The 16,101-nt window shown below is 37.0% G+C and overlaps 1 protein-coding gene across 4 annotated transcripts in view; it reads left to right on the top strand.

The window, feature by feature from the left end:
* The first annotated feature begins 259 nt into the window (after positions 1–259).
* LOC150090423 (transmembrane protein 170A) overlaps positions 260–16,101 on the top strand; it is an 80,735-nt gene continuing 64,893 nt past the window's right edge. For 2 of the 4 annotated variants that reach the window (XM_090369120.1, XM_090369116.1), the window contains exon 1: positions 260–380. The gene's annotated coding sequence lies outside the window, so the exon portion shown is untranslated. Of the gene's footprint in view, positions 450–16,101 lie in introns of all 4 variants that reach the window. The other 2 variants (XM_090369119.1, XM_090369118.1) reach the window with 1 other exon arrangement.

Genomic DNA, 16,101 nt, shown 5'->3' with positions numbered 1-16,101 from the left:
TGAGAATGAGTACAAAGTGATAATGGACGGCTGGGTAGGTAATAACATATTACCTGTACAAGTATCAGTCACTTTTTTTTTTTTAACCCCTTTTTTTTCTGATGCAGAATTAAAAGCAGCCAATGAGGTGACAAATCCTCATCCACTGTTTTTATAAAATATATGAACATAGTCCTCGATTGTAAATAGTTTATCATAATCATTTTAATGCATTATTTCGTGCCACCTAGTGCTATGTTGTTGTTGTTTTTACAGGCCGTTGTGATATATGTCGGCATATCATAGTTTACCTTTTTAAGTGCAATGTTTGTGTTTTGCAATGCTATTTCTCTTTTAGTGCAGTAACGTTATCGCGGAACGTCATTGACCTTGATGTTTTCGTAAGTACAGGTGGTGCTAGTGATTAGTGAATATTTTTTCGCTAAAAATGGTTATGACATTGTGGAAAGGTAGTTTATATTTTTTTTTATTTTGTGATTCATAATGCTTGTGTGTTGTTAAAGTACTCCCAAATATAATAATATATCGTTTTGTACTGGAAGAAAAAAACTATCCCACTCAACTTCTTGATATTAAACATAAATCAAAATGAATAACACGGTACATTTACAAAGACTGTTTTTGAGGAAGTTGTAATAAAATCATACCTCTAATTTGTTCAGTGTAGAATACGTTATGTCTTAAATGGGTCTTGCCCTATTCCACGAAATACCGAATTCAGCTGTTCCAAGAGTTCACTTTCAATATTAACCTAAATTGTTAGGGGGGGGTGTAATTGTTGGTCTTTTGTTTCTATATACCAGTGGAGAAAGTTTTATTATTTTTTACTTTGCTAGCATTGTTGTTATTTGCACAATAATGAAGACCAGTACATAAATGCAGTGTATTGTGTAAACCATTAATTATGAATAATTTTGTAAATTAAAAAAATATATTTAGTGATTTCTCCAGGCCATGAAAAAAATTTCGATAGATTAACGTAAGAAGCGTAAGCTGGTAGCAAATTGATGAAAGATGAATCGCACCAGCCGTTATTTTTGGTCTGTTTGTTTCTAGAAATGTAATAATATTACGTTGCAACAAATAAAAGAATTAGGGGAATACACCCAATATGAAGTATATGATTTACTTTCTAATATGTTTGGTTTAGAACATTTCTTAGAAATGAACTAAACTGCATGAATTTTGGTGGGTAGGGAGAGTGATGTTAAAAAAAAAAAAATCCGAAAATTAATTAATATATAATTAAATACTTTGACTCAAGCGTTTAGGGCATAATACACCATCAGACATCTCTCATATTGTGGAGTTATACTTCGTAACTGTTTTGCCATCATTGCATCACTCGGTACCAACCAACCCACCCACCCACCGAAGAAGGGCCAAATACCCCTGAAATGGTGCAGTCTGGGTGGTGGTATCCATCTGAGAATAAGTAACTTTAGTCTTCTCCTTAGGTGAAGCGTTACTTATTCAAAGTAGTGCAATATCATGGCAACGCTTTGTGAAGATATTCACAATATGAGATATAACTTAAAACGATGCCGTTTTACTAATATTCTGATTTATTCAGATATAGCTATGTATTTCTGATGTGTTTGCACTATATTTATACTTTGACTGTAATACTTAAATCACTGAAAATAGTAAATGCAAGAAACAAAAAACGCATCCAAACAAGATTGCTGCTGAGGTGAAGAAACATGGCAATCCTTGGCGGGGGGGGGGGGAATGCCATTGACCAAAGCAGTTAACTAATATAATGAAAATTTAAAGCATGCTCTTTAGAGAAATCATTGTTTAACATTGATAAATGCAAAGTACTGCGTATGGGTAGCAGTAACCCAGAGTAACATATTAAATGTGTGGTACTACACTTAGGGTAGCAGAAAATTAAAAAAGACCTGGGGGTAATTTGTGCAGTCAGATATGAAGTTCTCTGAACAATGCAGACAGGATGCTGGGACATCTCATGGAGTTTTGTCAGTGATATACAGGAATTTTGTTAGCAGGGATAAGGAGGCGATTATCTCATTGTATAAGTCAATCATCAGGCTGCACCTTGAATACTGAATAAGTCTGGAGGCCTCATATCAGGAAGCAGCTGGAGCTGCTGGAACAAGTACAGAGAAGGGCCACAAGATTGGTGAGGGGGAACAAAGGGATGCTCTTACCAAGAAAGGCATCAGTTCTGCAGATTGCAGTGTCTGGAGACTACACACCAGCAAGTTGATCTCATTGAGGTGTTTAAGGTTTTTAATGGATTGAGCAAGCATCAGTGCTGAAGGGATTCTGCCTCTTGCTCAGACCACACGTGAGGGGGGGGGGTACAAATTCAAATTGACTTAAGGGTGGTTGCAGAATAGATGTGCATAAGTTTGCCTTTAGCCAGCAGGTAGTTGGTTGCTGGAATAAACTTTCATCCGTTGTTGTAGAAGTTGATAGCTTAAATAAATTCAAGGAAGAACTGGACAGACTTGGAAGGAATGAATAGATGAAGTGGGAAGTGTTTTTTTTTTTTTTTTTTGATAATGCTGTATAAGCTTACTTTCTTGCATTGTTTGCCTCTGCTAATGCTAATCATTATAATATTGCATACAATGTAGCCATTTAATTCAAATTATGTATATAAACATTTTTATTTCCACTCAAAAAAAACTTGAAACATAAAAGAATGTAGGGGATAAATCTCCTAAACTGTACATAGTTTGTTGATCAGAAACAAAATAAAAGGTAACTTTCATTCAAATATACCATATTTCTGATTTATTCACATTTTTCAATGTCTAAACAGGGATTACAGAGGAATATTCTTTCCCCACTGCACATTGGGTTTGTCAACTCATTATGAGCCATAATCTTTAATGGAACCAAAGTGCTTGCATGCAGGTAATAAGATACCACACAAATGTTTGTTATAAAGGATTAATTTTTTTGTTAAAAACAGTCTTTTGTTAATTATGATTTTCATAATTTATCTCATCGATCGTTGTTGAAATTTTGGGGAGAACTATGGTTATTAGAATAGTACTCTGCTCCCCTTCCCACCCCCACTGATTCCAAAAAAGACAGATAGTTCTCTTTTGTGGGATCTTTCAGATGCTGGGCAAGCAGTTCAATTGTATAACTCTAGTAAATAAAAAAGCTGTGGCATTATGGTTTGAAGAAAATAGATTGGGAGAAGGAACATGGTAGGATGATTTGCTTCACAACTTTTACAGTTAGAGAAAAAAATGGAATCAGTCAGACACCATTTGACCAATGTAAGTTAAAAAAAACAAAACAAAAAGTAGTCTGTGTGTGTCTCTCTCTCACACTTGTGCAAGTGTAACCAGGGCATTCCTTGGTTTTTCTAAAGCGGTTTAAAGCAGTGTTGCAGAGAATTACCAAGCTTTAATCATCTGCAGTAATATAATCCACGGTATTTTGATCGTAAGAGGGCAAGTTACAACTCCTTTAGCTTACCTACCTGGCACTACACGGTGTTTTTTTTTCTGCAGCTTTATTAGTAATGACAACGAAGCAAAAGGGTAAGCTTATACAACAGCAGTAGCAAAAAAAAAAACCTTTATCACCTGTACATCCCCTCTAATATTTTATATTCTGCCTCCGTGAACTTATTGAGATTGCTCACTTCAACAACACTGTGATGGAAATTTCTTCTAACATATAACTACCTGCTGGCTGAAGGCAAATTACTGCATGTATGCAGCAACCATCCTTAATTTGAATTTGTCCCTCACATGTGTAGTCAGAGCAAGAGGAAGGATTCTATCAGATTCTGTTGAAAGCCTCAATCACGTCTCACAAGTGATATGGCTCGAGCTGCTGCAGCTTGCAGAACTGAAGCCAATCATGGTAGGAGCTAGGGCTTGCAAACCGGTTTTATAAAACCAGTTAAATCGGTTTTCATATTGAGTTGTTAAAACCGAAACAGAGCTTCTAAAGCCGGATTTGAATATTTTCTTAGTTAGCCCTCGAATATAGTTTTTTGTTATGCACATTTTCTTTTGTTTGTTCGTTTGTCTGGATCATTCAACTGCTTTATGTTTTAAACATGTATTGTATTTTATTTTATGTTTAGATAAGAATCTCATGGGCAAGCGGCCCAAATCTAGGAAGGGTACCTTTTTTATCTTCCCACCTGTATCATGGCACGATGCAGGTGTACTCATTTACGACTGAGTGAGTCGGAGCGATAGCGTAAAAGAAAATGATCAGGATTTCTCCATTCCATCCATCTTGTTAGCCAGCCAAGTTATGGAACGCGCCTTATTGATGGTTACCCGCTAGAAACAGATTCGCTGAATATTGGATCAAATTTCAATCGTAGAAAGTTTTTTGCTTCTTTATTCCTATTAAATGTTCTCCAAAAAGCAGCTTCACCAAATTTAGCTTTTACATAATTTTTGAAAATACAATAGATTTAATTGAGGGAAAAAAATTGCAAGTAAATAAATAAAAAAATTTCTTTTGTAAAAATTTTGAAACTTGCCTCATTTAGACTCTTCATTCAGTGCTTGCGGGAGTGATGCATAGTATTGTGCCTTTGTTGTCTTCAATATTTTTATTTAAAATTGTCGTTGATATAAATTCCTACTAAGTAATATTTATTACTTTTAATATGTCTAAGACGAAATCAAATGTATGGAATTATTTTTCTCGAAAAAGCAAAGATGAAGCACAGTGTTCGAAATGTCAGAAGATAATGAAGTCGTCTGGAGGATCTACATCATCTTGGATGTTGCATTTAAAGAAAATGCATCAGATTGACATTAAAAAAGATGACAGTGAACCTCCTGTAAAAATGGTAAGAACATTAGAAAACTTATCGTTAAAAAATCTATGGAAGAAGAGATTTCAAAATTAGCTGCTTTAGATGGATTTTCTTTTAATTCAATTGCTAAGAGTGAGTTTATACAATTAAGCCTTCACCTTCAGAGAAATAAATACTATAAATTACCATCAGCCTCAGTGAATGGAATTAAAAATATGGTTCTGAATTATTATAAAACTAAGAAAGAAGAACTCATTCAGCATTTCAAAAATTCATTGGTTTTGGGTGCACGGTATTCATCGACTCTAGACTAATATACTTCTATACAAAATAAAAGGTATATGAATATAAATGTGCATTCAAAAGACAATCATTGGTCGTTAGGTCTTATTGAGATTAACGGTTCACTTGACAGCAGAAAAACAGCAAATTGTGAATGGACACTTGAAGGAATTTGGTTTGAACTTGGATGAGGATATTGTTGCCTGCACCACCGATGGAGCAGCAATGATGATTAAGTTTGGCAAGCAAATTATGCCTAATCGTCAACATTGTATAGCCCATTGTATACATCTGTCAGTTATAGATGTACTTTATGAAAAATCAATCAATTATGGTGCCACAGTCTGAGTCTCCCAAAGACAATGAAGAAAATGAAAATAATGAAGAAGTTGAAGAAAGACAGCAAGGCATGCTTTATCAAACCGACTTTACTGATGAGCTCATTTATTTCTTCAATCCAATGGCCAATATTACACAAACTATTAACAAAGTCAGAAATTTTGCTAGCTTTTTCGAAAATCGCCTACCAAAAATGACATATTACCAAATTTAATGGGAAAGAATATAAACTTACATTAGATTGCAAGACTAGATGGGATAGCACATTCTATATGATTGAGAGATTTTTGAAATTGAAAAATTGCATTCCAAATGCTCTATGTGCAGTACTGTCAACTGAAGTTGTCTGACGATGACTGGAAGACACTTGAATTGCTATGTGAAACTTTGCGACCAGTTGAAATGATTCTGAAGGGTTTAACCTGCATGGTTTTGTTAAGGGGAAGTCTTGCCTGACCAATTTAATTGGATACTATGATGCAGTCACAAAAGAACTGGATGCAGGGAATAACTTTGGTATTATATATTTGGACCTTAGAAAGGTTTTTTTTACTGCTGCACAAATTGGAGCAGTGTGGCATTGGAGGCAAATTGCTGCTATGGATAAAGGGATGGTTGAGGGGGAGAAGACAGAGTGGTAATCAATGGACACTGCTCATCGTGGACTAATGTTATTAGTGGAGTCTCTCAGGGTTCAGCGTTGGGTCCATTATTGTTTTCTGTATTTATAAATGATATTGATGATGGGATATCAGTGTAATGTCCAAATTTGCAGACGATACAAAGGTTGGCAGGGTTGTTAAGGACATTACTGATGCTATGCTGCTGCAACAGGATCTGGAAAGGTTGAGCAGATGGGCTGAGAGGTGGCAAATGAAGTTTAACATTGAAAATGTAAAGTACTACATATGGGAAACAGCAACTTCAGAGCAACGTATCAACTCTGTGCTACTACACTGACGGTGGTAGATAATGAAAAGGACCTGGGGGTAATTGTGCAGGCAGATATGAAGTTCTCTGAGCAGTGCAGACGGGCTGCAAGAGTAGCTCATGCTTTTGCTTTCAGCTGTTCTAGTGACATTAAATCTGGTCCTCATGGTGTCTTGTCAATGATATATAGGAATTTTTCTAGCAGGGATAAGGAGGTGATTATTCCTGGTCAGTTTTCCCCGAGAAGGTGAGGTTGACATTTGGGTAGGAGAGGTTATGGAATGCATGTTACCACCCCTTGAACACACCCTAATATTTAATATCTAACAGTATTATTCATATGGGGGGGATTAATCCCAGATTAATATGCCAACTGTGTGATACCACACTTGGAAAGTTCAGAATGATAAAGACCTGGGGGTAATTGGCAGTCTGATATGAAGGTCTCTTAGTTCACATATCTATTGTTTCTTTTGCTCTTTTTTTTTTTTTTTTTTTGCCTCCTCCAAATAAAATTTGGTTTCGGATCATTTCAGAAGTACAGAGATCATGTTTTGACTAATCCAAAGGATGGGAATAACTTTTTCATTGGGGGAAAAATAACAGTTATAATCAGGCAAATTTTTTATTTTGAAATTGTAAAATCTGGGCTGTAATACTTATTCTTATTTCTATATCAAATTCAAAAATTTCAGCTCAAATATGATTTAAAAGATGCAGATGATAAATAGGCTATACGTAAAAATAAGCAAGGTGTGTTTTAATGCCAGTGTGGTTTAATTGACACACCCTGTATGCAGTCCCAGTAACAGCAATGGTGTCACACAATCATCTATGCCTATTTTAGTTTTGTAACTTTCTAACATTCAGGATTGCAATAAGTTAATCTCAGACAGAGTGCTGTGTACACTTATTTTATTCTGTTCACTGTGCAATATAATAAAATGCCATAATTGTAAACTTTTAAAAGAACAAAAATACCCAATTATAAAGTATACATGAGAGTTTCTGATGTAGATTTTACTGTAATCCCTATGTGAGATGTGAAAGATGAGTATAAAGGGAGTCAACTTTATACATCAAATATATGACTAAGCAGGTAATTCCAAGGCAAAAGAAAAAGAAGTTTGATTTATGCACTGGAATCTACAGTAAAATGTAATATGGGCCATGTTAATGATCACTGAATAATTTTTGTGAAATAAAAAAAAAATTAAAATCTTTCATAATGCCCCACAGTTTCAGAATAAAATCCTCAGTGATGTGCAGCTGTACACCTAACTCAATAATATAGATGGCTATTTTAAAATCAAAATAATTAATTGAAACTGTATAAAAATTATTTACAAGAAAATTTTCATATAATTAGAATAAAAAAAACATGATAAAAGCAATAAGATTAGCATTAGTAGAGGCATTTGATGCAAGAAAGCAAGCTTATGCAGCATCAGCCAAAGGAGAAAAAAAAAAATCCACTTCACCCCTCTGTTCGTTCAAAATACCTGTTCAGCTGAGCCTTAAACTTATTTAGGCTATCAACCTCCACGACAAGGGATGGAAGTCTGTTCCACCAACCAACCACCCGCTGGCTAAAGGCAAATTTCCGCACGTCTATCCTACATCTGTCTTTCCTCAATTTGAATTTATGCCCTCTCAGGTGATTATTCTGAGCTAGAGGAAGAATCCCATCAGCATTGAGCATGCTCAAACCATTCAAGGCTTTATACACCTCTATCAGATCACCTTGCTGGTGCCTAGTCTCCAGACACAGTAATTTGCAAAACTTAAGCCTTTCTTCGTAAGAGCACCCCTTTGTTCCATTCACTAATCTTGTTGCCCTTCTCTGTACTCGTTCCAGCAGCTCTACATCCTTCTTGAAATGAGGCCTCCATACCTGTATACAGTACTCTAGGTGTGGCCTGACCATTGCCTTATACAAGGGAATAATCACCTCCTTATCCCTGCTGAAAAAATTCCTGTATATCATTGACAATACTCCATGAGCTACTCTTGCAGCCCGTCTGCACTTCTCAGAGAACTTCATATCTGCCTGCACAACCACCCCCCAAGTCCCTTTCATTCTCTACCACTGTCAGTGTAGTACCACAGAGTTGATACATTGCTCTGGGGTTGCTGTTTCCCATGTGTAGTACTTTACATTTGTCAATGTTAAACTTCATTTGCCACCTCTCAGCCCATCTGCTCAACCTTTCCAGATCCTGTTGCAGCAGCATAGTGTCAGTAGTGTCCTTGACAACCCTGCCAACCTTTGTATCATCTGCAAACTTGGATATTAAGCTTGATATACCATCATCAATATCATTTATAAATACAGAAAACAATAATGGACCCAACACTGAGCCCTGAGGGACTCCACTAATAACATTAGTCCACGATGAGCAGTGTCCATTGATTACCACTCTCTTCTCCCCCTCAACCACCCCTTTATCCATAGCAGCAATTTGCCTCCAATGTCACACTGCTCCAATTTGTGTAGCAATCTTCCATGTGCCACAGTATCAAAAGCCTTTCTAAGATCCAAGTATATAATATCAAAGTTATTCCCTGCATCTAGTTCTTTTGTGACTGCATCATAGTATCCAATCAAATTGGTCAGGCAAGGCTTCCCCTTAACAAAACCATGCTGTGTCCGAGCTATAACTGAAGTCTTGTCTAAATGATCCTGCAGTGCTTCTTTAACCAGTGCCTCCATTAATTTTCCTGGAACAGAAGTTAAGCTCACAGGTCTATAATTACTTGTGTCAGCCTTTGATCCTCCTTTGTGAATTGGGGTCACATTTGCACATTTCCAGTCTATGGGTACCTCCCCTGAATCCAAGGAAGCTCTCATAATTATGGCTAAGGGTTTGCTTACTGCCTTTGCTGCCTCCTTTAATATAACTGGATAGATCCCATCCACCCCGGGTGCCTTTCTTGTGTTTATCTTCAACAATTTCTCTTCCACTTTACTCCCAGTTATTTCAAGATTCTGTAGCTTACTGCTCGAGTTGAATACACCTCTGGCATTCCCCTCACTGAATAACTCCTCATGTGTGAATGTCGATGCAAAATATTCATTTAGTTTGTTAGCTACCTGAGCAGGATCATCAACAGTTGACCCATCAATATCAAGTGGACCAATCTGATTCATCCCCTTCCTTCTAGAGTTTACATAAGTAAAGAACTCTTTGCTGTTTTTCTTTGTATCCCTTGCCAATGATTTCTCGTAATCTGCCTTCGCCTGGCTAACCTCCTTTGTAACTTGGTTGCATATCAACTTGTATCTATCATAGGCTTCTGTGTCATGTGTTAATTTGTAAGTATCCCATGCATTTTTCTTCTCTGCCATATGCCTCATTAGTTCATCTGACATCCATTTAGGCCTAAACCTTGAACAATATTTCTTAGTTGGTATGTAAAGCCTAGTAGCTTCCAAGATAAGTTCTTTGAATGCTTCCCATTTTGAATTTGCTGTTGGTAACATCATCAGTTGGTCCCACTGTATAGAATTTAAATACTGTCTCAGTCCATCGTTGTCGCCTTTACGGAAGCAATAACCCTTCCCTTTACCCCTAATGGTAGTTACCTCTTTGAGTAAATCCCACTTCAGCACACTGTGATCACTGCCACCTAGTGGTTCATTTATCTGCAGATTCTTAATGCATGAAGAATCACTGCTGATAATCAAATCAAGAGTATTACTCCCTCTAGTTGCCTCCCGAACATGCTGATGTAGAAAACAATCATCCAATAAATCCACAAAAGCCCTGCTAGTGTGTGAGTGAGCAGCCCCCAAATTCCAGTCAATATCTGGGAAATTAAAATCTCCCATTATAAGACTCTCTGATTTACTGGCCCACTCTATTTCCCTGTGCAGTTTCTTATTATACTCATCAGAGTCATTAGGCCTATAGCACACTCCTACTTTCAATTTTGATCTCCCAATGCTTATGTCACACCAAACTGACTCAACACTGCACTGTCCAGCGATGTCGACTGGCTTCACTTCCTTGGTTTTTATGTGTTTCTTAACTAATAGCATAACCCCTCCCCCCTTCCTATCCTGTCTATCCTTTCTGTAGACGTTGTACTCCCCAAATTCCAGTTCTTCATCCCTTATATCTGTGTGACACCACGTCTCTGATATCCCAACAATATCTGCCTTTGATGTTTTGAGCAATACCTCAAATTCATCAAATTTATTTACTAAACTCCTAGCATTGGCGTACACGCAAGTATACCTGCACCTGTTTCTATTCTTAGCTACCCTAACACAACCCGTGTGTTTACTTGTACCGCAATGGCTCCCAGCAGTCTCTGAATTATCATGCATCTTGTTTTTCAGGCTTCTGCTCATTGTAATAGAAGCAGTGCAAGAATCTCTTTCACCTCTGCCAGTGGCTACTGTCAATCTATTGGTCTTTGTCTCCCCCCAAGCTAGCAGTTTTCCGACCCACCTAACACTGCCTCGATAGCATCAGCAAATATTCTTGCACCCTTTCTATTTAAGTGTATCCCATTCCTGTAGAAGCAATCTCTCCTGTTAACAAGTACAGTCCAGGCTGAAAAAAATTCTACCCCTTGAGCCTTGCACAATCTTTCCAGGTCTGAATTGATCGACAAGGCTCTCATCATAGAATCATCATATTAAATGATAAATAAAACTAAAGTGTAACTTCAAAGGTGCCTTCTTTCTTCTGAGTAGCATATTTCTTCTAGAAAATAATACAGTGCCAATAAATACTAGAGATGAAATGGGGTCGTGCCATGTTTCCTACAGCCAAAGGATTGTGGGAGGAGGAGGATGAATTTTTGATGTGTATGAAGTCATCCTCCTCCTCCTCCTCCCATGATCCACTGGAAATGAAAATGGAAAACCTAAAGACCCAGTCTCATGGCTAGGATGAAACTGATTACCTTTGTGTATTTTTGATACTGCCTACCTTGTGTAATACGAACTTCATACTCTTTAACCATTTTAATTGCCACTATTTATGTGAACCCATCAGTGATGGTTGCATTATTTGTGGGTACTGGATGGTTTTCTTTCCAAAAATGCTTAGCTATAACCGACCCTCCATAATTGGCTGTCTCTGCAGCTTTCACATTTTCCCCCCAAATGATCCTCTATTATACATGCTAATTCAATAACATTACACCTACCACAATCCCTGCATTTTATTTCATAAATCATAAGATTCTGATTTTTCATTGGAAAAGGTGATTCTTAATCTTGCTAGGACCGCTGTAGCTGAATATTTTTAAGAAGAAAATCAAGTCTCTTCAAATGATGGTTGTATCATCCATGGCTGTTTGATTCAGAGAGATTGTAAAGCACCTTTTTTTGCTTCCTGGACTGTAATACATATGAACACATTTAATGTCAATTGAGATCATGTCTCATGGCCATATTTCCAGTTTCAGGACCTGGGATATGGCTGATACAGGTTCAGAGGATGTTTATGAACCACAAAGTGATTTTACTTCTCTGGCAGAAATAAATGTTTTTTGGCTTAATATAATCAAAGATCATTGAGGGCTCTAGATTGATTGTTGGTTTTAGTTTATGGAAGATTATGTTTTAGTTTATGGAAGATTACAGCACTCTCATAAACAGAACTATCAAAAATACAGAAGGAAAATTCAGTGATCCCCAGTCCTCTCAGGCAGACAGGAACAACACCAAACTCATTTATCTTTCTTGTGCACCCCTAATAAAGGAACGAATAGCAAACAAATTACTGGAAAGCACAATGTAATCAGATTCTTAGGTACCAAGATACTAAAAAAACCTTAAAATCCTTTCCAAATCTTGGGACTCTTGGAACAAAGCTCCCATTTATCAGGATTGAATTATTGGCAGCCATTAATTGTTGTTACTAGCAGTGCCATGAATGTGTATCGCAAGAAATGGCTGTTTACTGGAACGGCCATTTTAACAAGTCCAATGTTCATAGTTATTATTATATTCTCTATTATTATTATATAATTTGCCGTTTAACCCCAGTTAATCTCATGGGCATGTATTGACCCATTTTTCAAGATGATTGATCCCCCAGGGGGTAATTATCAACAGTTTTGGCAAGCTCTGATTTAACTTTTAATGATCCTGCTCAGTTTTCTGACAAACAGAATAGGTATAATAGGTATTTCACATCTACATTCACATGTGAGGAATTCTTTAGGGAAGGAGATAGCAGAAGATTATCAAAATCTAACAGGGAGCGAAATGAATTTATGATAACTGAGAGGAAAGTGGAAAAGAAATTGAAGTTAAACATAAAAAAAAAAAAAAAGCACTTGGGGTGGATGGGAACTATCCAATTATATTAAGGGAGGTAAGCAAACCATTAGCCATAATTGAGAGCATCTTTAGATTCAGGGGAGGTCCCTGTGGACTGAAGATGCACAAATGTATCCCCAATGCACAGATGGGATCCAAAGGTGACATGAGTAATTACTGACTTGTAAGTTTAACTTCTGTTCCAGAGAAAATAATGCAGAATCATCTAGACGGAAATCCATTTATACTGGCCTCATGTTAACAAGGATGGAGAACTGCTGGAATGGGTGCAGAGAAAGGGATGAAAGGGGCTTACCAAGAAAGGCTTAATTTCTGTAAATCGAAGTGTTTAAGGCTTTGAATGGTTTGAACAAGCTCAGTGCTGATGGCATTCGCCCTCTAACTCAGATTACATACATGACGAGGCATAAATTCAAATGAGGAAGGATGGGTGCAGCATTGACGTGTGGAAATTTGCCTTCAGCCACTTGTGATGTGCTGCATTATAAGTGTAGTTGTTTATGCATCCTAAAAATCCAAACCGACCAGCCTTCAGCCACCAGGTGATTGATTCTTGGAACAAACTTCCATCCATTGTTGTGGAATTGAAGGAAGAACTACACTAACTAATGGAGGGGATGGACAGGTGATGTGGGAAGTTTTTCTTTCTTTCTTTCTTTTTTTTTTTTTTTTTTGTGGCTGATGCTTTATAAGCTTGCTTTCTTGCATCATTTGTCACTCCTAATACTAAAACATTAATTAATTTATATATAATCAATTTGATAATCCCTGCTTCATAGAGCAGGGATTTTTAAACTTACCTCCTGTTTTTTTTTGCATGAAATATATTCTGAAAAAAAGTGGTAGGTTAGTGAAACTATAATAAAACACAAAATTTGAATTTTTTTAAAATGCATAAAGTGTGCGATAATTAATAGTTTAAGTTTCGGTTATTAATTAATAAATTAATTAATAACAGGAACTGAATAAAAAAGTAAAAACCATCTGGTCCATTGGCAACAATGGACCAGATTGTTTTTACTTGACCTTAAGCTGCAAAATGTTTCAACATATTCCTGAATGAGATACCTTGATGATGTCTTGGCATTGTATCAGTGGGCATAATCAGAAAAACAACTGGCATGCAGTAGACAAGGTGTATGATAAATAAAGAAAACATGCTTATTTCATAATTGAAATTGTTTTAAAATACATGATACATTATTTATGTGAAGAATAATTGGATTTTTACTATATTTTATTTCACATCATGACCATTATGCTTGTATGTATACAGATGCATCCCATGCAGAAATGTATAGGATGCATAAATATTATCAGGCGATACAAAGCCTAAGGTAGATATATGTTAGTCTGTAATCAGGTCACAAAGGAGAGTTAAGCAAGCGAAGGCTGATTACAAGAAATAATCTTTGGCAAAGGATGCAAAGAAAAACAGCAAGTTCTTTAATTATGTAATCTCTAGAACCTATTATTAGAAATGGCCACACAGTGCAAGAAAGCCTATGGCTTATGCTGTGCCAGCCAAAAAAATAAAATAATTATAAAATAACAAAAAATATATAAAATAAGAATAAAAACAAATTAATAATAATAAAAAAATAAATAAAAACTTCCACAACAGATGGAAGTCTGTTCCAGCAATCAACTACCCACTGGTCAAAGGCAAGCTTCCCCAAAACTATTCTACAACTTTCTTTCCTCAATTTGAATCTATCCATCCTCAGGTTCTTAATCTGAGCAAGCAGAAGTATCCCATCAGAATTTCATAATTGAGCCTTTTCAAACCATTCAAGACCTTATACACCTCAATCAGATCACCTTGCAGGTGCCTTGTCTCCAGATGCGGCAACTTTCAGCCTTTCTTCGTAAGTGCACCCCTTTGTTCCTCTCGCCAATCTTGTTGCCCTTCTTTGTACTCGTTTTAGCAACTGTACATCCTTCCTAAAATGAGGCCTCCAGACCTGTACACAGTACTCTAGGTGTGGCCTGACCATTGCCTTGTACAATGGGATAATCACCTCCCTGTCCCTGCTAGCAAAATTCCTATATATCATTGACAAGACTCCATGACCTGCCCTGGCAGCCCGACTGCACTGCTCAGCAAACTTCATATTTGACTGCACAATTACCCCCAAGAAACCTTCACTTTCCACTTCCCTGAGTGTAGAACCACACAGTTGGTATATTTCTCTTGGGTTACTGCTACCCACATGCAGTACTTTGCTGAGAAGTGGCAACTGAAGTTTAACATTTGTCAATGTTAAACTTCAGTTGCCACTTCTAGCCCGCTGCCTAACTTTTCTAGATCCTCTTGCAGTAGCATACTGTCTTTAGTGTCATTGACAACCCTGCTAACCTTTGTATCATCTGCAAACTTGGTCAATAAACTCAATATACCTTCATCGATACCATTGATAAATACGCAAAACAACAATTGGCATAGCACAGAAGCCTGGGGACTCCACTAATAACATTAGTCCATGTAGAGCAGTGTCCATTTATTACCACTCTCTGCCGTCTCCCACTCCACCATCCCTTTATCCATTGCAGTAACTTGCCCTTAATGCCATACCACTCCAAATTTGTACAGCAGTCTTCCATGTGCAATAGTATCAAAAGCTTTCCTGAAATCCAACTATACGATATCAAAATTATTTTTTGCGTCCAGTTCCTTTGTGACCACACTTAGTATCCAATCAAATTGGCCAGACAAGACTTTCCCTTAACAAACCCATGCTGTCTGAGCTATTACTGCTGTCTTGTCTAGGTGATCTTGTATCACCTCTTTAACCAGTGACTCTATTATTTTCCCAGAATAGAAGTTAAACTAACAGGTCTATAATTGTCACCCTTTGAACCCACTTTGTGAATTGGAGATACATTTGCACATCTCCAGGCCATGGGGACCTCCCCTGACTCTAAGAATGCTCTCATAATTATGGCTGAGGGTTTGCTTACTTCCCTTGGTGCCTCCTTCATTATAACTGGATAGATCCCATCTGCCCCAGGTACCTTTTTTTTTTATGTTTAGCTTCAACAATTTCTCCTCTACTTTATTACAAAATCACTTAGCTTCCTGAGTTTGATAAGCTTCTGGCATTCCCCTCCTTGAATAACTCCTCATGTATGAATGTAGATTCAAAATACTCATTCAGTTTTTCAGTTACTTAGCAGGATCATCAATAGTGAATTATCTATGTTAAGTGGACCAATCTGATTCATCCCCTTCCTTCTATAGTTTACATAAGTAAAGAACTCTTTGTGTTTTTCTTTGCATCCTTTGCCAAAGATTTCTCCTAATCTGTCTTCGCCCGCCTAACTTTGTGACTTGATTATAGACTAGCTTATATCTGCCATTTGCTTCTGTGTCGCCTAATTATTTATATGCCACCCATGCATTTTTCTTCTCTGCCATGAGCCTCATAATTCATCCAACATCTATTTAGGCCTGAACCTTGAACAATAT

This window comes from Mastigoproctus giganteus, chromosome 2 (assembly GCF_048544385.1).
Source record: "Mastigoproctus giganteus isolate SK-2022 chromosome 2, ASM4854438v1, whole genome shotgun sequence".
Classification (NCBI taxonomy): Eukaryota; Metazoa; Arthropoda; class Arachnida; order Uropygi; family Thelyphonidae; genus Mastigoproctus; species Mastigoproctus giganteus.
This window is presented reverse-complemented; position numbering and strand designations above follow the sequence as displayed.